This window comes from Colias eurytheme, chromosome 29 (genome assembly GCF_061535395.1).
Source record: "Colias eurytheme isolate Ceu_HAF_F1 chromosome 29, ilColEury1 Martin Lab GWU primary, whole genome shotgun sequence".
Classification (NCBI taxonomy): Eukaryota; Metazoa; Arthropoda; class Insecta; order Lepidoptera; family Pieridae; genus Colias; species Colias eurytheme.
Genome location: NC_143008.1, coordinates 5481563 through 5504856, shown reverse-complemented (window position 1 = coordinate 5504856; position 23294 = coordinate 5481563). Strand labels below are relative to the sequence as shown.

The window sequence follows — 23294 nt, the reverse complement described above, 5'->3', positions numbered from 1 at the left end:
TTGTTTGAGAGTTAAGCCTAGTTAACTTATGATTTTGGATGTAATGTAAAATTTCATTATTCTTGATAAGGTTTTCAAAGGAAAATATCCCGCAAATACACGCCATTTTTTTAAATATTTTTTTATAATCAGAGTAAGTCGGAATCGGGTTTATTAAACAATGTTTTATTTTCTTTTTTTTATTCCAGAATCACCAGTGATGTCGATGGATATGACTAGGAAATCACTCTATGAAGTCATTAAACAATGTTCGGACCGGAAAATAGACCAGAAGTTTGAGTTTTTAGAAAATCGTCTTAAAATAATGACAAACTGTCCTGAAAATAAACAAGGTTCACTGAGACATGCCTTAAAAACTTTTAAGTTTCAATTCAAACAAAAATGGGCAGCCGCCAGTAATAAGGAAGAACGCTTCTTTACAAAAAATGGACATTGGCTCAATACTTCTATAACACTACCTACGTGGACAACAAGAAAGCCCGGACGACCAACAAAGGATTTCAAAGAATCGAGCGATCAAACAAAGAGGCGCATAACAAAGAATTTGAGAGAACAGGTACCTTGTGAACAGTTAACCTATGCAGCCCAAATGAGTCAGCGTGCTGCCGGATATAGTGACGCGTCTAAGGTTATGAAAGATATGACTTTATCGCCAACAAGAGCCAAAAAATACGAACTCGGTTTACTTCTGCTCAAAAAGAGATAGTTAAAAAGCATACACCATCACAAGCATTAGCTATTTTTGTGGAAGCTGATATGACAAGAAAACAATACGAAGTTATTCATGCTGCCAACAAGAACATTTATCCTTGTTATTCACTTGTAAAAAAGGCAAAGAAAGACGCGCGAAGAGTCGATAAGAGTTACAGAAACAGGTGCTGAAATAAACTTGCAGGATCTTTTAGACCATTCAGCCTCACGGTTGTGTATGTACTTACATGATGTACTCGAGAGTATAACTGAAGAAGAAGGAAACTCTTTAGAGCTATTATCAAAATGGGGTTGTGATGGATCTCAACAACAACAATTTAAACAAAAATTTGGCGTCGTGTGAATGGATCTATGTACGTTGTATGGTCACTATTTATACGTTAAGACGTATACGGCAAAAAAACGTGCAGGACAATGCCGTGTGAACGAAGCCTTACGCGATGATTATAAACAATGTTTAGATGAATATAATATTCGTTTATTATCATTAATTCCCGCCGCGAAAGCTGATTATAAAAGCCTCGTTGCATTCAAGTCTTTGTATAGCAGGATTAAAAGAATTAAATCTCAATATTCGCAACCAAGTCAGTCACACGGAGATTATTAATAATTTGCATAAAAATAGGCCTAAATTACCGCCTATCGAATTAGTACCATTTTCGGGTGATATTCGCTCATTTCTGCTGTTTCTTTCGAATTTTGAATCAATTGTTCATAACAATCCCGGCCTTACAGATGCCGAGCGTTTATATTATTTACTAGGTAAATTAACGGGGAAAGCCACAACTGTTATAGCTGGTATAACCCCCTCCGCTGAAAATTATAATTTAATTTTACAAACTTTAAAAGATAAATATGATGATAAACGTATGTTAGTTTCCGCGTATTTAAATCAAATGTTTGAACAAGCGGCAAAGAAACGTCGGAAGTATCGGTATTTTGAAAAGCTGCTATTTTTAAAATCTTCATTGGCACAACGACCAACTGATGGTAACGTAGGTTCCACTGCCGTTGAAAGCGAAGATGAAACTCAAACATCTGATACTTTGGACTCAAATTCATCTACTGTAAGACAAACACAAAGGAATAAAAAATCTAACCAGAATTCGAAGTTCGAAGAATCTTTGCTGAACGTTTTAAAAGATGATTTAAATGAAGACAAACATTTTGCGTTGTCCTTAGTTCCACTTTACAGTCTACGACAGACGACGAAAAATTTCAAGCGAAAATAGAAATACTGCAAGTATGTCGAAGAAAGCCAACAGACAATGTACTCATCCTAATACAATTTTTTATTAATAAATAATAATAATCATAACACCTTTATCAAACAATTTCTTACAGCCTTCCTCTTCCTACCCTGGACATTTTCGTATACATGTTATTATGTGTTTTAAACAGTTTGCTTTTAAAATCAACTTGTGAAAAACATCTAAGTAAATATTATAGTAATTTTTATAAAATATACACGGATGGTTGTAAGATGTTTGATAGGTCAGGTTTAGCTGTTTACGATCCTCAAGACAATTGTTCTATTAAACTGAGAGTAACAGCAAAGGTTTTTATTATGTATTTAGAATTAATAGCTAAAGCAGAAGCTGTATCGTATATAGATTCATTTGATTCCGGTTTTTATGTGATCTTAACTGATTCTAGAAGTGCCTTACACACTTGATTACAGCACTTGATTAGCTGTACAAATAATGTTGAAGGTCTACCAATCGCTTATACAATTCAGAAAGATATATGTAAGATTTTGTCTTGTAATAAAAATATTAAATTACAGTTGATCCAATCCCACGTTGGATTATTTGGTAATGAGGTAGCTGATCGACTAGCTAATGAGGCAGCATGGGATGGGCCACTATTTGAATGTTCACCAACATGCTCAGATATATTGCATTTATTAAAAAACTATTGTATTAATATTTAGAAATTGTATTACTACATCACTAGAAAGTTGTATAATTTTGTACTTAAAGGAATTAGACGTAGATCATAGATAATTTTTAGTTTGTACCTAAGATTATTAAGGACCGATTTTTCAATCCCGAGATAAACAGTCTAATAACTACCCCTCGAATAGATTTATTCAATTATTTATCTAACTCATAACGGCTCGCCTATTTTTCAATCGTGATTTATTTGATGAATAACTATCTGACCAAATATTTCCATATTGGCAGCTCTGCTCTCGGAGTGGCGAAACAAACATATTAAATTAGTCAAGTTAGAGCGGGATAGAGTCAACTCTTGCAATTTGTCAACAACCGTCATTATGACTCACGTCAGGAGTGCACTTGTCTTCTATGATTGTTGATTGTTGTTTTGATTCGAGTAGAGTTTGGTTAAATTTGTGTTTCAATTTATATATTTTACGATGGAAACGACATACTTAAAGGCAGCGTTCGGCAAATTTTCAATGGCATGGTCATCAGTACTATCAAAAACATCAATTTCAATATGATTTTAATTGATAATAATTATATAGAAAGATGTTTAATTGTTAATAATTCTACGCTCTATGTTATGACATACGAAAATATCCCAAATTTGACGCGTCAGTTGTCAACTCAAACGCCTAACCGTCGAATAGCGCGCTATCTGGCCGTTGGAGCGGCAAATAGATTTATTCCTCAAATAACGTAGTTATTCGATAGATAAGTCCTATTCGTCTGGGGCCGTTCAAGTATTACGTAAGCACCAAGGGGGGGTGGGGGGTCTCTGTTTTGCTTATTTTGGATGACATGGGGGGTGGGGGGGTCTAGATGATGATTACGTCATCGTTAGTTATTTAAGATTTTCGGGGATTCCCGCAAATAATACATAATATGCGTAGGCACTCGCTTTGAGAACTGACTAGGGGAATTACCGCGCATTAGGGAAATTACCGTGCGCTATTCACTTGTCTAATAATTCACTCTCGTGCCGGCCGGCTGCAAGTGCGCATCTATCGACTATCAGTATTGTTTTGTTTGGATTCTAAACGTATTGTAAGCATTGAAAGTTATCATTTGTGTTTATGTTGATGCAATTAGCCAAAGTTTAACGTTTTAATTATTTAAATTTAAATATCTTATTAGAATATGTCATATCATATAGACAAATCCAAGTTATACCAAAAACTGTTCCGAAAATATTCTTTATGTTAGTTATGTTCTTTATATTTTCTGATTATATTTTTTTGTCATTTACTCTATGTGTATCAGTTAAACCTAATATTTCCATGAATTTTCCTATTTTAAAAATAACAATATAAAAAAAACATTTATTACAAAAATGTTTACGTAAGCATAGGGGGAGGGGGTAAGTGCTTTGCTTACTTTTGATGACAAGGGGGGCGGGGGGGGTAAAAAATGGTAAGAAATTGCTCACGTAATACTTGAACGGCCCCTCTATTGAAAAAATGAATATTTTGTTAACTGAAGAATAAAGTCTATCTAGCTGTTTATCTGGGCATTGAAAAATCGGCCCTTAATAGTTAATACTTAATCTTATTAAGATGTTCCTATGGGGATGACATATTCAGATTATGAACAAATCCTCTTTTTAAAAAATAAAGATTATAAAAAAAAATACATTAGTGCGAGAGAGATAAAAAATGGATTCAGAGCTTGTTGACTGTATCCCTTTAATCCTGATGCGATAAAATATACCAAATGCATATGTAAAAAACAACCGACCACTAATTATAATGCTGTTCCAGTACTTGGGAAATTCCTAACAATGGCAGATTTCCATAAACTGGTGGACTCGAATACTTTAAACAGACTTGAAAATGAGATTCCAGACCCAGAAAATGGTTTTCACAGAGGTTAAAGATTTACAAATTAAGATTAATTATTTAGTCAGGTTATATATGTTACGGCTAAAGGTAGGTGTGAACATAAACTTAAGATAAGCCGGCTAAACTTAGGTTTATCTTCGAGAAGTACACTGCGATGAGGGCAAAACGATTCGCACATCGTTTACAAGGAGTCTATGAGACTGAAGACTTTATAATGGCAACGTTATACAGGGTGTCCCAAAAGGTTACGTAGCTAGGAAGAGGGGTGATAGGGGTGGTCATGAGAGTCACCAGAAAAATGAAAAAAAAAATTCCCCTCTGGGTATTAAAAAAATAAAAGGCATTTATAAAAAAAATTAAAATTTTATACCTTGTGAGGCGATTTTGCCCCCGATGACCTACAATTATTGGTATATTAAAAAAAAATTGCTGTTATGCTATCGTCAATAACCCTTTTTCAAATTGAAATAAGAAAAACGATACATGTCTAACCAATATTTTAAAGAAAATTAAGTCTTTGTCCAATCAAGGACTTAGTAATTACGATTTCACTCAACTTCCTCTTAGTGTACTGAAAAAAAAAAGTACTATGCAACTCCGGCGAGTAACTTAAAAAGATAGGTAATTTTATTGCAATTCCAAAATAGTAAAACACTTACTTGAAAAATTCTTATTAGGATATGTAAAGATAATTTTCGGGAACAATACCCTAGCAGAACAAAACATACCAATAACAATGTAACCAAACTAAACACGTTTGGTGGTTACCACGCGATTATCCTGCGAGACTTGCATTTTGTCGTAGGATGTTGCGCATGCATAGGGAGGACCCTCAATTTTTTAATAAAATACTGTGGTCAGACGAGTCTACTTTTAAAAAGGACGGATACATGAACCTACACAATTTGCACGAGTGGCACGTAGAAAATCCCCACCTACATAGAGAAGATCGGTCCCAATATCGATTTAAAGTGAACATGTGGACCGGAATACTAAATGGTAAATTAATAATAGGACCCTTTGAGCTACCTGAGGCACTGACTGGAGAGGCGTACTTACACTTCTTACAAAACGAATTACCAAATCTATTGGAAGATGAGCGGATGATTAGCTCCGTAAACTAAGTGAAACAGACAGTTTAAAAATGATGTATGAAATAGATGGATTATTTATAAAGCGCATTCACTCGGCGGCAGATAAACGTACGGGCCATATCTCGAGGTCCAGGGCAAGGAACGAGTGGTATCATCGTACGCAGGGAAGAAGGCTCTCTCACACAATCCAAAGTGGTTGCATGCGGTGTGTCAACGACCAGCACCCGCTTCTCATCGCGGCAATTTGGTCCAAAGCCAGACCGAGACTCGGACCGCAGCTGGTAGCGGTATACGCTGTTATTATACAAGTACGAGCAGGTGAACTGCAATGGCCTCGCATCGGAAGAAGAATTGCGCAGCTCCCATTGTTATGAAAACATAGCAAAGCGCTGGTCTTATTATAGCTTGCGATAACTATGTGTTTGTTATGACAACAGATGCATGGGTTAACGAACGCGATAGCCCCCAAATTAGCCGCCAAGGCTGTTGCGATTGCGACGATTGTCAAAGTGTACTTGCGCACCGCGGGCAATTATTGTTTTGCACCGACTGTCTGCTATTTTTGCACTAGTTACGCCAACGGATCCCTATTCTTCGCTGAGTCAACGGTTCGCACGGGAACGTGTTGTACGAACGAGGCGAATTCCTTTGGCGCAACGTAATTTTAAGTTTTCCTTTTAAATTCAATTAGCATTATATTCAGTATTATTAAGCACTTGCATCGTGCAAGACCTATTGTAACTACTATAATTATTAAAGTATTTCTTAAGTAAATTCGAGTTTTTTTTTGGGCCTCCGGCTGCGTAAAACATAATTGGCGCAGTCGGTGAGATACTCGGGTCTCCCGGCGGGAAGATATCCGAAATAAATATCGGTTCCGAGACCCCGCGCGGCCGACCGGTTTTTTTAAAAACCCAAGCGAGTATCCATAATCTACGGTTTCTGCAGCCTGGAGGCTAAATCAAGCATCGATCCCGAAAAGTAACCAGATTAATTGGAAAGTTCTAGGAATAGTTCTGTGTTGCTTCCTTTTACTAGTTTATACCTATTTTTAGTCCTAATTATAAAAATTTGCGATCTAATAGTTAACCAATTACCAATATGTTAGTACAGGGCCAGGTAGTGAATTATCAAATTTATGCTTAATAAACGGAATTTTAAATAAAATTACCGGTTCTACCTCTCGGTTTATGAATTCGGACGGAATTCCCGAAAATTGGGCCGGTATAAGGTCGGCTTTAATTAATAATTTTTCCGACAAGAGGGATGAAATCTCTTTGTATAATGACTTGTCAATGGCTTCACAGGGGTCCTCAACCCCTCAGGAATATTACGAAAGATGCCAACAACTTTTTAGTACAATCATGACTTATGTTTCGCTTCACGAAGTGATCGAAAGTACAATCGAAGCAAAACGTACGCTCTACAAAAAAGTAGCCCTTCAGGCTTATGTTCGCGGGTTGAAAGAACCTCTAGGGTCACGAATTCGGTGTATGAGGCCCGAAACGATGGAAAAGGCCCTCGAATATGTGCAGGAGGAACTAAACGCAACATATCTGCAAAATAGGAATAGTATTCAAAAATTAGATAAAAAGCAATTTAATTTAGGGCCCATGCCTTTGGGGCCCCAATTTTCATTCAATAATACACACGTTCCAAGAAATTCCGAACAATTTGCACCAATGCCTAGACCTAGTACGCATCAACCTGTTAAGGTCGTCCGCAATTTAATTATTTCAATAGGCAGCCGACGCGAACTCAACAGATGTTCGGCGCTTTACCACCGAATTATAATCCGCAAAGTAACGTTCTTAGGCTACAACCAAAATTTAATCAAAATTAAGGTCCAAAACCAATGAGCGGCGTTAGTCATTATGTAACTAAAGAGATTCCATCTTCCCAAATTGCGCATAATTTTAGAAATAGGGAGATGCACATGCATGAATCCCAAATACCTCATGAATTGACTTTGATAATAATTTTAATAATAATTATGACAATATATATTTTTGTTATAGAATTAATGAATACAGAAAAAAGGAGAGGGGACAATACGTCACCTTGCGGGACACCGGAAGTAACGGCACACCAGGAAGATTTCTTCTCCTCCAGTAAAATATGTTGCCGGCGTCCATGCAAGTAACTTTGAAACCAATCAACTACTGTAGGAGATACGTTAAGAGAATACTTTTATCCGCCAAACCATCTGAACTCTATCCAAATTGTCGGAGACTTCAAGTATAGACTGAGTATCAACAGATCCTATAAATTAAAGAAATAACAGGGTGACAGAAATTAAATATATATTGAGAAATACGGAAAGATGACTTCTAGACCTGGAACATCAACTATGGAGACGGACCAATCAACTACTAAAGAGGCAGTCAAAAGAGCAATAACTGTGGACCCCGATAGCAATGAGATTATCCAAGAAAGTAAAAAACCAAAGATTGAACTGGATTTAAATAAAAAGGAGATGTGCATCACTTTGCTTGTGAGAGGATTTGAAGAAATACTTACTTGCTATTTTCCAAATGTAACTAGTGAAGATAGAAAGGTTCTTATAAGGAGGCCCGAGTGGACAACTGCGTACTTCAACCTTCCCATATCCATCCAAATAGCCAACATTATTTTCACCCTTCATACATACTGCAGACAGGTGGCGGCAGGGAAGAAAGATACAAACATTATAAAAAAGTCAGAAAAAACAGAATTCACTATTACTTTAATGGGCAAAAGCTACATTAAAAAGAGAGATGATCTCTTAACATTGTGGACCTCTTTAACTGAGGAGAGGGGGCTTGCTTATAAAAATTATGGTAGAGATGAGCAGAAGGATAATTGGTATGGGACGTTCGGACCCTACATTGATTTTTGTTGCGGGTTTGGATTGAGAATGAAAGAACTTAGGCTAGGTCATGATAAGATGCCCGTCTCCGTTCAACCCCCATATACCCCCCCATCAGTTCCAAGCCTTGTCGTGGCCGGGGGGGCTCAGTAGCTTGGAGTGCACTCGTGTACTCTGAGTGAAGCTAATTGGACGCGGAGGGGCTGAAAGGCCGGTCTGTCGTCTGACGACATAAATACGGTAGTTAATGCTATGCTAAGCAGTAAATCTGCATGGCAAAGCGTTCTAAATTTTTGTGAATGCATTATGCTTCAAAAAGAGTCAGCGGAGACAGCTAGAGAACGAGTTAACGCTGGACGACGTTCCAGTTGATATATCACGACCACTAGCGTTGCTCCTAAGCAGCCGGCATTTTAAGTATGGACTAAAATAATCGGAAATGGTGTTTTGCTTCTCCGATTTTGCACGTTACACTTAACTACACTGGTATAATATAGATATTAGGTATATATTAAAATATAATACGTTAGAAACTAAAATATAATATGTTTGCAAGATATTGACATCACAGAGACATACTGGGACAAAGTGTTTCGACTGAAAGCCAGTGCTGGGCAACAACTGTTCAGAAATTTGAAATACGCTGTAAGCCTTTTGCTATTCCTACCATTTTCTAATGCATTTGTTGAAAGAAAATTCAGCATTTTAAAGAACATTAAAACAGAGAATCGAAGTCTGCACAACTAGACCCTAGTCTCACTTATGTCTACTAGAGAAGGGGATCCGAGCTCTTTCGGCGGACATCGGGCACTGACGGAACCGCCACGCACATCACATTGTACATAACTCGAATCAAATATACGCAGTATTAAAATCACTTGGCCTTGGCCACCAGGAAAAAAACGGTTAAGCATCTTAAAATTAAGAAAGGCACATCCACAGTCACTGGCACCACTTACCGTAAATAAAAGTCTAAGTGCTCAGAAGAAAGCAGATGTAAAGTCTCTCATGGTAAAACAATTTGGTGACAACTGGGAAGAAGATGAAACTTTTTCTTGGTACAAAAAAAATATTGAGTGCATATGCCACTGAACCTGCCGAAGCAGATGTTCCTGGCAACCATGAACCACATGATCATGATGCTTATTGAGATTGTCTGGAACCATAAATAGCCACAATAGTTTAAGCTTTTGATTAAAGTATTATGTGACTTTAAATAAAGTTGTTTGATTGGAAACCACCTATTTTAGCATTTTATCTAGTTCTCATATTCCACCGATCAAATACCGATATATCCTACAATACTTTATCAAAAACCGATAAATCCAATTATTGGTTTTTGGTCCATTTTTTTATAACTCTATAAGTACCACAGCTACTAATGCCGAAATTAGGATTCCAAACAGTGATCCTAACACCAATAAATTGATAGATTTCGTTTAACTCTAAATTAGAAAACCATGAACTTGGCCATATGTTTATGTTTATTTGTAATAAGTGTTATGTACCTATACGTAGAACAAATGTTGTTACTTATGAATTTAGCTATCTTGTCCTGCGAGGTTGCTGGTGTTTTACAAATAACCCTGTATATCTCACTGAAACGCATGTAACATGTTCTTTGTAATAAAGTAAATTAATATATCCTGCTAAAACAGTATCTCACCCATCACTCGCTAAGTTTATTTGTCAGGCGCTAATTACTAGCTTCCGCCCGCGACTCCGTCCGCGCGGAAAAATTAAGAAAAAATAAGATTTATTTTTTTTCTACGTATTTTTCCGGGATAAAAAGTATCCTATTTTATGCCCAGGATAATAAGGTATAATTGTACCAAGTTTCATCGAAATCGAACCGTTAGTTTTCACGTGATGCCTTCACATACAGACAGACAGACAGACAAAAATTTTTTTAATCACATATTTGGGTTTGGTATCGATCCAGTAACACCCCCTGCTATTTATTTTTTCAATATTTTCAATGTACAGAATTGACCCTTCTACAGATTTATTATATGTATAGATGATGTAAAACTACGGTATATTAATTATGATGTAAAACTACGGTATCTAAAAATAATTTGGCAACACAAGTATTTAGTACCTGTGTTTTAATATTATGTTGCTTCTCTTTATTATTAAAAAGATGTAAAATTAGAACTTTTGTGTGGTTGTTTTATGTAAAAAAATGTATGGAATTTATTATGACATTTGTAATAAATGAAACAATATGAAAAAAAATATTACATGTCCGTAAAAGGTCGAGGTGAAGCCCCTGTGTACTTCTAATGAAAAAAAAAATTCTTAGAAATTCACGGGATCAACAGTGACGTCTTCCTCGCAAACTTGATATGTGGAGCAAAGCCATCCGAAATGAATAAACCTGATGACATTTTAAAGAGACCACTCGATACAGCTGCAATTACTTTTGGGCTTTCATCGTTACATTCGTGGATAAGATACATGGAGTGCATACTGCACATTGCATATCGACTCGACTTAAAGGTCTGGCAAGCAAGAGGTGAAGAAAATAAAAATCTAGTAAAAAGCAAGGAGCTGATTCAAAAAGATTCAGAAATGAAAAAGGTTTATTGGTGGACACGCCAAATCAACAGTCTACGCTGCCAGACGCTTTTTTCGAGATTTTTCAAGTATAGCCAGAAATCATTCTATTTATAAATTTATAATAGTACCAAAGGCGGTGTTGATTATTTAGACCAAAAATGTGCGAATTACTCGGTTGCAAGAAGATCTCCTAGATGGCCATATTGAATATTTCTGCAGCTAATGGATATCTCCAGTCATTCGTGCTGCCGAAGGGACACCTGAAAATCGCTTTTACAATGTGCAGGTTCATGTCAGTATAATATTATTTTATATTTTTCTAGCAACGAGAGCTTTGCTTCTTTTTAACCAAAAAACTGCTGGGAAAATTATTAAAAAGAGAAAGAGGTAGAAATTTATATTTTTGGTTTTATGGCATTCATATTATAAATTTAAATAAGAGGTAGAAAGCCAAAAATTGTGGATAGTACCATTCATCGCTGCCCTTCTTCTTAGATACGATTGTCATTTTAATTTAGAATCAGTGTCCAGTCGAACTGTCATTAAATACCTTTTTAAATATATGACTAAAGGCGTTTGTCCACTACAAGGAATTTTACGGTCCGGCATTCCGATTTTTTACGGTCCGGTATGGCACGCAATTAATCTAAATACTAGCTTGTGCACTATACGTAATTTTACCGTCCGACATTTTACTTTTCCCTATTCCGGATGGTTTTTTGAGTTTACGAGTCGCTGTAGGTATAATTGTTTTCGAGTGCCCACTTGCTTGGATTTTACTCTTTTTATTACATATGCCAATTGAAAGCAAGCTCTTGTTTTACTTTCTTTTAGCTGGCAATGAGATTTGAGAAGTCGGTATTGTTATTTTATATACATTGACCTATAATTATTATCTAAGTAAGTGTTGGTAAGTTAAAGTTCAAGTGGGAATAGATTTAGCTCCTCGTCACCGATTAAAATAAATAAGTGAAACACGCATTTTAAATCTCTTACGGAACTTTACTTTTTATTATAACGAAGTAATATAATATTTCACCTTCTATATTTTTACTCGTTTCTTGTAAAATGCGAAAACAATCATTTATGATAGCATTATACCGCCATACTTCCTTGAACTGTACCGCACTGATCCGAGTAAAGACGGACAGGTGCACAAGCAATTCATCGGTTTTTTCATGCCACACCGGACCGTAAAAAATCGGAATGCCGGACAGTAAAATTCCTTGTAGTGCACAAGCGCCCTTAAGGTCCAGACGAGGCTCGAGTCGCCAGTGTTCCGGAAGAACACAAAAATAACGAAATAGAACAGTACGTCACAAAACGATACATCGGTTCTGGTGAGGCTGCTTGGAGAGTTTTTGAGTTTAACGTCACAGGACGTCCACTGTAGAGATGTTAGACGTTCATTTAGAAAATCACCAGTCTATTTTTCAAAGGCGGGAAATGAAGCGAGTGCAGTTCAAAATTCTCATTCGGATCTCGTCACGTACTTTAATCGTCCCCTCGGTGAAGAATTCGATATGTAACATATTTCGATTTTTACGAGGGGTACATCGTTCATTCCAGCCGCCCCTCGACAAAAAATACAACCATTTACAATATGAATAACGGTAAATTTTTAACGAAAAGACAGAGGGAGAAATAGTGATGCGTTTATTTTGGGTCGCGCCCAACAGAGGTGAACAATTTTATTTAAGATCCAAATTGTAACACATTCCAGAGGCCGCTAAAACTATTGTTATCGCCATCGTTGAAGCCGAATACGAGATAGTTACACAGGAGAACTTCATGTTTTTTGACCGGATCACGCCTGCGTAACTTTTTCGTATTATTGGCTGTTAACGGGGTAGCAGTAGCGACATTGTGGGAAAATTTTAAAAATAAGCTAGCTGAAGACATAATTAACCGCGTAAGTAACGATCCGGATAGAGCGTACAAGGCCTTTGTTCAAATCGACCGTCTATTGCAAAAACATGGTACGTGTTTGTTTGAGTAATTTTTTTGTTTGCCTAATGCGCACGATGACACCACCGAACTAGGTCATGAGAAGGCTCCACGATGGAGACGGGTTACGCGAATTTGTAGATGTTTGGACGCCCAAGCTGTCTCATGACCAGCGGCAAGTGTTCGAATATGTGCAACATTTGCTCACTGATGATGGATTTCGCAATAGTAACGAAAGTGCTATGTCTCGGATTGGACAAAGAAAACAACTATTTTCGAGGTTGATGATGTATTACTTCGTTATGATAATACAGAAAAACTTGTATGAGAACTTTAAGTACATAGGTATTAATAATTTAAAATAAACAAAGAAAACGACTGTCGCCGACGCTAGCGATTTGATGAGTGCCGGGCGCCGGCCGCGCGCCGTCGAGCGACGAGCCGCGGTACCCCGCTCCCCGCCGCCGTCGCTTGCGCCGCCACTCGCCGCACGCCTCCCCGCTGCCCCGCGCCTGAGCTCTTTAGCGTCGTAGACATCCTGGGGGGCCGTTGGAAGGAGCTGAAGAGACAGCCGCGTTGTCTTCATGGCTCGAGGATTCTTCCAATGAATTTTCGTGTGGCAGGAGGCACACTTTATTTAATGCGCGTCTTTGAAGTCCCTTGACTGTTATAAAATCCGCAACCCGGCAGATCCCATCTCTGCCAGGGTATAACCGGTGCACTCTTCCTATTCGCCATTTCATGGGCGGCAGGTTATCCTCCTTGAAAACGACCATAGATCCTTCCTTTATTTGGTCTGAAGGCGAGCGCCATTTCTGTCTTTTGTCTGAAGGCGAGTGCCTTTGATACCATCAATACCACTCTTCTACTCTCGAAGCTTACATACTACGGTTTTAGTTCAGATACAGTTAAATGGTTTGCCAGCTATCTTAATGGTCGGACTCAAACAGTTGCTGTCCCCCAAATAGATGGTAATATGGCCTATTCAACCTGTCGTACGATCAATAGAGGGGTTCCACAAGGATCTATTTTGGGACCACTATTGTTCATTTTATACAGTGCAGATGTTGTCAATGAAATAAAATTTTGCAAATACCACCTGTACGCCGACGACATTCAACTTTTTATATCTTTTAATCCGAAGGATACAGATACAGCACTGGTCTCACTGAATTCTGATTTAGAGCGCATATATTCATGGTCAGAACGTAACAAGTTAGTTTTGAATCCTGCAAAGACTAAATATATGATCTTAGGCAGCCCCAAAATTGTTAGCAAGATAGAATCACACAATCCTACTATTACTATTTCGGGAAAGATTATTGAAAGAGTACATGAAGCTCGAAATTTAGGTATTGTGTTTGATGAAAACCTCAGATTTGAAAACCATTTTAACACTATTATCTCTAATTGCTTTTACAGGCTTAAACTACTATATCGAATTAGACCCTTTTTAAGCACTGAGCTTCGTATACGGTTGTGTGATTCTCTAATTTTATCAAAATTCAATTACACTGATTGTATGTATGGTTCCAGATTACTCGTACGTACTAAAAAGGCTATACAACGTGTACAAAATAGTTGCGCGCGATTTTGCTGGAATATTCCTCCGCGCCATCACGTCAGTCCTTTTTTGAATGAAGCTAAAATTTTAAATATGGAAAGCCGACGTCAAGTGCATTTTTCTAAGTTTCTTTTTGGGATTATTATTAATGAGCGTCCAACGTACCTTTACCAGAGGCTTCATTTTTGTAGGGATAAAGGACGCAAATCGCTTGTCAATGAAACCAGGGGTATGAGTCAAAAGCTACTTATTGTGCCCAAACATCACACAACCGCTTTCAGAGGCAGTTTCAGTTATAATGCTACGAAGTGTTGGAACAACTTGCCTCCACCCTTACGTAACCTTCGTTGCATTAATAACTTCAAAAATAAAGTTGCTGCTATTATTTTTAAAAAACAACCGTAACCTACTGTAGAATGTAGCATCTCTCTTTTGTGTCTATTTATCTGTATGTATGTTTATTAATTTTTTATTTTCGTTATTATTTTCTAGTATATGTACATTCCTATGCCTTCTTTTTATATGTATAATATTTATAACGTGTAATATTGTTTATTTTATTAATATAATTTCTATCCCTCTATACTTCGGTCTGTAGCTGTACTTCAAACATTGGGGGCCACTGAAAATCAGTGCTGTGCTGTTGAAGGCACAGCTTAATACTGAGTTGGTCCCCTTTTTGCTAAAGGTCTGCCACACTTTTGTCTTTTTCTGTGTTTTTTGTATTCCTTATTCTTTTCATTATATCTGTTGTTGGCTTTTGGCGAAATAAATTATTCTTATTCTTATTCTTATTCTTATTCTTATTTCGTTCTCTTCTGAAGTTCTGATAGGTATTCATTATGCCACCTCTTCCAGAAACTTTCTCTTAAGGATTCTATCAATTGGTATCTGGTTTTAATTTTTCTCTCTGTAGCAGCAGGAGGCGACGGCAATGATGTCAGTGGACGGCCGATCAGGAAGTGCCCTGGGGAAAGGGGAGAGAGGTCATTGGGGTTACAAGATAGAGGAGTTATGGGTCGGGAGTTGAGGACAGCTTCTATTTGTGTACAAAGCGTACTCAACTCCTCGAACGTCAAACTTGCATTACCTACAACTCTTTTAAGGTGAAACTTTGCGCTTTTTATACCTGCTTCCCATAGCCCGCCAAAAGTAGGGGAATAAGGGGGATTAAAAATAAACTTAATGCCTTCCTCTGCTGTAAAATTATATATTGAATTAATGCTTGACTGCAATGCTTTTTTTAATTCATTATTGGCACCCACAAAATTAGTTGCATTATCGCACAATATCTGACTCGGTTTTCCTCTACGAGAAATAAATCTGCGGAGGCAGGAAATAAAGGCATTGCTACTTAAATCACTAACAATCTCTAAATGAACCGCCTTAGTACAAAAACAAACGAAAATACATAAATAACATTTTGAAATGCGATTCCCGCGGCCGATTTTAGACGAAATAAGGAATGGCCCTCCAAAATCAGTTCCACAAATTTGGAAAGGGTAATTCTGTGTGACTCTGGTAGACGGCAACTGGCCCATCAATGGCTCCATAGTTTTGCCTCGAAATCTTGTGCATATTACACACTGACGTACTATTTTACGCGCGAGGGTCCTCCCCCCGAGAGGCCAAAACTGATCCCGAAAACCAGCCAAGAGCAATTGAGGGCCAGCGTGCAAAGAACGCAAGTGCTCCGCTCGCATCAATAGTTTCGTAAAGTGATGTTTTCCATCAAGCAGTATAGGGTGCTTTTTCTCAAAATCAAAAGAGCTATTGTCGAGCCGACCACCTACTCTCAAAATGGATTTTTCGTCCAGAAATGGAGAAAGCTGAGCTAAATTTGACGAGGTAAGTAATTTTTTATTTTTTATTAGGTTTATCTCGGTTTCAAAAGAAATCAATTGTGCAGATTTTATCAAGAAGGAAGTGGTCGCGTTTCAAGCTGTATACGGAGCTTATGTGATGTGTCGACCCGTTGCGACAAAAAGGAGTTTCAGAGAGTGGGTCTCTAAAAGATATTCTTCTTTCCTTTCCTCTATACAATACACACCAGAGTCAAATGTTTCCCTGCCCATCCAAGAAGGGGGGACGCATGTTAACGAGACCGTAGTTGAGAGAGCCTTTCTGAGAAAGATCGTCTACTCGATGACGCGAATGGAAACAGAAGACATTGTTGTTTCAGCTATAAAGACACACGTGAGATTCCTCACTTCTCTCTCTGAGATGACAACGTATGCTCTCATCAACCAGGTGATCAGTCAGGGGGGGGCTGTGATCTGCTTGAGTCCTCTAGCAGGACAGGTTTCCAAATATGCAAGAGAGAGGTCAGGAGTAAAAGCCCTAATGGAGAGAGACAATATCCCAGATAATGACATCGTTTACTTACATCTAGTAAAACCAAATTTTCAATGTTTTAAGTCCTCTGACTACCCCGATTTAGTCAAGACAGCTCAAATACTGGACAAAATAGACAACCCAGGGAATCAGACCCTAGAGAATTACAAGGCCAAAATTCAAGGAGGATAACCTGCCGCCCATGAAATGGCGAATAGGAAGAGTGCACCGGTTATACCCTGGCAGAGATGGGATCTGCCGGGTTGCGGATTTTATAACAGTCAAGGGACTTCAAAGACGCGCATTAAATAAAGTGTGCCTCCTGCCACACGAAAATTCATTGGAAGAATCCTCGAGCCATGAAGACAACGCGGCTGTCTCTTCAGCTCCTTCCAACGGCCCCCCAGGATGTCTACGACGCTAAAGAGCTCAGGCGCGGGGCAGCGGGGAGGCGTGCGGCGAGTGGCGGCGCAAGCGACGGCGGCGGGGAGCGGGGTACCGCGGCTCGTCGCTCGACGGCGCGCGGCCGGCGCCCGGCACTCATCAAATCGCTAGCGTCGGCGACAGTCGTTTTCTTTGTTTATTTTAAATTATTAATACCTATGTACTTAAAGTTCGCATACAAGTTTTTCTGTATTATCATAACGAAGTAATACATCATCAACCTCGAAAATAGTTGTTTTCTTTGTCCAATCCGAGACAAAATTGTGGCGACTCGTGAGGGAATTTCACTTTAGCGTCGGACACGTGGAGCTCTTTAGCGTCGTAGACATGCTATTTATTTAGACGGTCCGACAGGCACTGGTAAAACGTTGCCCCGCCCGCGCCTTCCGTTCACGATAGTTGTTCGCGATGGTTCCTCAGCCTTCACTCCGCGGCGACTAGCACCGACGACGGATGTGCGCTGTTTTTGTCTTGTTAATATATTGTAACGAGCGAATTAAAGGCCACCATCATGGATAATAGTATTTTAATTTCAACGCTCAAACATTCACAGACACTATTTTAGACTTTGGTGATAAATTACACATTCAAATAACTTGGAGTTACGCATAATCATCCTCGTTTATACCCTGAAGAATTGCCTTCTGATATAGTACCTATGCGTAGGGCATCCAATCCCGGTATTCCGCTATCTCGTTATTCCGAGATCCCGCATCATTTTTCAGTCCCACACAATGCGGGATTACATGTGCGGGATCCCGCGGGACTTACCTTGGCTTCAGTTGCTTCTCCTAGGCGCACATTGTGCCAAATCAATTCTATTGACTCCATAATAAAAAAAGAGATGACTTTGTATGAATCTGGAGGTACACTAGGCAAATATTTATCTTTGTCATACAATGCATTCCGCTCACTAGTGTAGAAGCCGAGAGGGCCTTTTCAGCTGCCGGATATTTAGCTTCACATATTCGCAGCAGCCTGGCAGATGATACATTAGATACATTATGTATCTTACGAAAACATTTCCAAAAAAAATAATAATTATGTCATTATATAATCGTACTTCTTGCTTGATTTGATAATTAAAACTAATAAAGCTATGTTGATTTTTATTTCTTTTGTATCCTTCAAATCCTTACACTATATTTACTAATATACAATTTAATGTACCACATTCACACTTGCGGGATCCCGCCAATACCGTGATCCCGCGGGATTGAGAAATATCAATCCCGCAAATACCGAGATCACAAAAATGCTGCGGGATTGGATGCCCTACCTATGCGGCTAAAAGTAAACCGATGACAGACTAACGATAGTTGGATCGACAACGGGCTGTTTCACATATATATGACAGCGTCATAGCCGTAACAAGTTGCAATAGAAATTTATCCTGAAAAACAAAATATTCCACACCTCATTCAACGACACCACATAGCTACCTCTTCACAAGCGCTAATAATACAATATCTTTGTGAAGGTCAAATAATATTTCCTCTTTAATAGCCATGAAGTAGACGCGAATAATAAACACGTCCATAACCCGCATTCGTTAGGAGCCGCACGTCTCTTTCAATGCAACAATTTAGATACTCTTGCTAAAATAGAAAGTCTTGTTGTTAAAGAAAAGAAGCATTTTATGTATAAAAAGTACCTAAAACCTTCTATTACCAAAGTATATAAAGTTCCCAATCTGACAACGAGAAAGACAAAATACCAAAGAAAAATTCCTACTAGGAACTATTGGGGCTGAGACGCACGTAGGAATTTCCTACGGGCTTCTCAGCCTGTTGCAAATGTAATTGGAGCTATCGACTGTACACATTAAAATCGTCGCACTAACTCTCCACCAAGAAGCTTTTAATGTGGTCATGATGATGGCCATTCGTTAAACGTGCAAGCTGAATAAATTAAATTGTTTTTTAATTTAAAAAATGTTGAAGTATTCTTTATTTTTTAAGATCTGTGATCCGGACTGGTTTATTCTAAACATAAATGCAAAATGGCCAAGAGCAAAGCATGATGCCCACATATGGGCAAAGTCCTTAGCGTAGTCGTCAGAAAAAACAATTTCTCTTAAAATCATCATTCAATCTTAACAATGTTCTGAGCCACATACATTACTGTCGTGGACAAACATCTAGAAGATATTTATCTAGTGATTTGAACATTCGAAAACTGTATAGATTGTATACAGAATCAAGTCCAGAACCTCGTGCGAAAGAGTCATCATACTTTAGAACACTTTTTAATAGACAGTATAATTTGGGTTTCGGTACCCCACAAACCAACATATGTTCGACTTGTCTACAACTCAAGGAGAAAATTAAATTGGAAAAGGATGAAGACTAAAAGAAAACTCTCATTATTGAAAAGAGAGTACATATACTACGGGCCAAGGCGCTTTTTTCTCTATTGAAAACTGAAGAACCTGGTGTAAAAATCTTAAGTTATGACTGCCAAAAAAATTTGGCTCTACCTAAACTGCCTGACCAATCATGTTATTACAGTAGACAGCTGTCTACTGTAATAACATAATATTTGTTTAACTTTACTATCGTAGAAGGAAGTTCAAAATGCACTTTGACGAAGAACAATATTGTGTTTGCTAATTTATGGACAGAAAACACTTTTAAAAAAGACTCTAACACAGTCAGTTCTGCTGTGTATCACCACCTCAATAAAACTGACCTAAACGGCATTCATACAGTCAGACTAATCGCCGACGGGTGCGGTGGACAAAATAAAAATAAAACTATAATAGTTATGCGTTGTAAGTGGCTATTGGAACAACCAAAAACAATAAAAACCGTTGAATTGGTATTCCCAGTAACTGGTCACTCATATTTACCAGCAGATCGGGTATTTGGGAATACTGAAAAGAGATTTCGCAAATTGGATACAATCACCTCACCAAAGCAGTACATAGATATAATTACAGAACAAGCCACCCTTGTCAAAGTTGGAGATGATTTTCCAGTGTACGATTTCAAAGGAGCATCAGAAAGTGTTTCGTTACCGTGTAATTGATCGTGGTGTCTATTATCGATGTTTGGCACAGAGTATGCAAACAAAGGTTGTCAAATTATTTCGCAACTGTCATGCACCACGACGCAGTCGACAGTCATCGACACTTGTACTTCCGCCTTCGATCGAGCCGCTCATCTGCTGTGCGCGCGCGGCGGGCATTGAGAACACGTGTATCGCATCGGATAATTGGCGCAAATTCATCGAGTGCTGCAGCATCTTTAAGGTACGTGGTGCATTGTTTTTGCTGCTCACTATTTCTGAACATCGATTTTGTGTTAACGTAATTTTCCCTAATGTAGTAGAAGCCACCCGCTATTTCGGCTTGGTGCGATTCTACAGAAAGTATTGTAAAGGCACATGGGCAATGGAAGATAAACTTTTCGCAGTGCAAGCGATTTTTCTTAAGACGTTCCAAACGTGATAATAATGTTTTAGTGAATGGTGAACTTTTTTATAAAACAAAAACGGGCTAGTACGAAAATATATGCAAAAAGATAAGAATGTTGCAAATGGAAAATCATATTGTGAACAAAGGTGTTGAGGTAAAACATTTGAAGTTACGGGACGTTAATTCCCTCTTGGAAAAGCATTACGGTCAAAACTGGAAAAGCCAGGACGGAGTAGACTATCATAATATTCAGGAAATTCCGGATTCAGAAGAAAATACGGAAATGTGTGAACCGCAAGAAGAATCACCACTTTTAGTCGTTTAAGTTTTAAATTTTGTCAAGTTGATTTTTAGACCTTTGTTTTCACTAATAATAACTTAATAAATAAAACTATTTTTAAAATCCTTATTTTATTGAATTCGTCCCTGTGTTATGAGTTGGTAACAAAAATGGTAAAGTCCTCCGTGTTTGGTAACAAAACAATACCATACAAACTACTAAGACATCATGGTAAAAAATGTGGAACGAAACTACGTTGTTATGGCGTATTACCCGTGGTCCCCCCGCTATGACCCACTCTGTGGTTAAACGTCAGTTGACACTTGACAGTTCTTTTTTTTTTGTTGGCGTGCAGTGCATTCTTTTGTATCGTTGTTTTATTTCGTTTGTTTTGCCTCCATTTTGCAGTTATTAGGTAATAATTTATAATTTTAGGGAACACTGGTTCAGAATTATTATCCTGTCGAAAAATGAATGGTGTAAGTACTTACCTTAATCTAACCTCATAATTTAGAATGTTTTGAATTTAGTCACATAAAATTTAAGTTTCGTTCTTTTATGGTAGCTCTAATAACGTTTATGTTTGTTTCAGATAAAGAGTCAGCCTTTAACTAAAGAAGAGGTCATGCAACTGATTAATTTGGTGGAAACCAATTCAGTAGTGACTAGTAAAGTCACAAACGCCGCAAATAATCAGTTGAAGGAAGCAGCCTGGTTAAAGATAACAAGTCATTTTAATTCCGCCATTACAAGTTGTCCTCGAAAACCCGATCAACTAAAGTTAAAATGGGAAAATTTAAAAAAAGCTGCCCGTAAAAGGAGCGCTAGAATTAGAATTAGAATTCCATGAATATGTAATAAATAGAACATTAATTAAACGATTGATATAAAAAAATATCGAATTTGATTATTTTTTTGTGCATAACATGTTCTTTTTTCATATGCAATTGTATTTGTAATAATGCGAAAAATTTATGTAACTAATTTTAATTTACTATATATTCCATAATATCAAGGTAAGTTTCTTGGAAAAACAACACTCAATTTTTTAGGTCCATACTATAGTTACTGAAAATCGTTAGTTACCGACCGATTTCGGTCGAGATCGATGTCGACTGATGTGTCGAGACTACACCAGCTGGTATAGAAGAAATATGACGGCGGTATGACAGCACGCAGCATGTTTCGGTATCCGTCGAGCGCTAATGACGATTTTGGCTATTGGTATGTAACAAACGGAACCCAGAGAGCTGAACTCATACTAGAGATAAACTACGATAACATGGCGCGCCCCTCCAAAATTCAAAACGTTTGAAAGTATTTGTGAAAGTATTTACAATGCACCACCAAGATTCACAACGCATGTGTGCGTAATGAGACGGCCGTCAAACAAAAACAAATCCACGGATTTGTTGCTCGACTAGTCACGCTCTAATCGCTCATTATTATTAGTAATGGCGCTGCACTGACGTATTCTATGAAAACGACACGTGCGTTGTCTTGGGCGCTCGGCAACTTATGATTAGTTGACCAACAAATCTGGACGTAAAGTACTAAAGACGAATACGTACAACTACATACAAACTCCTTCGTAAGGATGTCACTACACACATTGAAACAGTAATTTGGAGGGGCGCGCCATGTTATCGTAGTTTATCTCTACTCTACTCTAAGTAGTGTTGCCGCTCGATAGTCCACTATCGATAGTCTATCGATTAACTATCGATAGTTGGGGAAAAGCAATAGTATCGATAGCACTATCGATACTATCGATAGTGTCGATACTATCGATAGTATCGATAGTCCTATAAGCGTAAATACTATCGACACATAGCAATACCATCGATAGTATCGATACTATCGAAGCTCAATATCGAACGAACTATCGATACTATCGATAGTGTCGATACTATCGAAGCTCAATATCGAACGAACTATCGATACTATCGATAGTGTCGATACTATCAATAATATCGTCCCATCGATAGTGACCTTTTTCTCGATAGTATTGCTTTATCAATAATATTATAGTGGATGACAGAGAACTAGATGTTTGGTTATAATACTTTTCAAGTTATCTATTGGCGCTTTGTACAATCCATTTTTTTTAGTTCGTTAATTCGTAATCCAATAAGCCCATTGACTGACCCATTATACCAAGAAATCGTGAACAATACTATTGCACAATTTACTACTATCGATAGCTCAAAACTATCGATAGTATCAGTACTATCGATAGTATCGATTGTAGTTGCAATATTCAGTAGCAATAGTATCGATACTATCGACAGTATCGATAGTATAG

At 37.9% G+C, this 23294-nt stretch overlaps 2 long non-coding RNA genes across 2 annotated transcripts in view; both read left to right on the top strand.

The window, feature by feature from the left end:
• The first annotated feature begins 15378 nt into the window (after positions 1 to 15378).
• The window catches only part of LOC149896271 (uncharacterized), a 79162-nt gene continuing 71246 nt past the window's right edge, over positions 15379 to 23294 (top strand). The window contains exon 1 of the long non-coding RNA XR_016458341.1: positions 15379 to 15508. This is a non-coding gene — a long non-coding RNA (uncharacterized LOC149896271). The remainder of the gene's footprint in view (positions 15509 to 23294) is intronic.
• Positions 18831 to 21893, top strand: LOC149896275 (uncharacterized). Its single transcript, XR_016458364.1, has 2 exons — positions 18831 to 21468; positions 21582 to 21893. It is a non-coding gene; the product is annotated as an uncharacterized LOC149896275 (long non-coding RNA).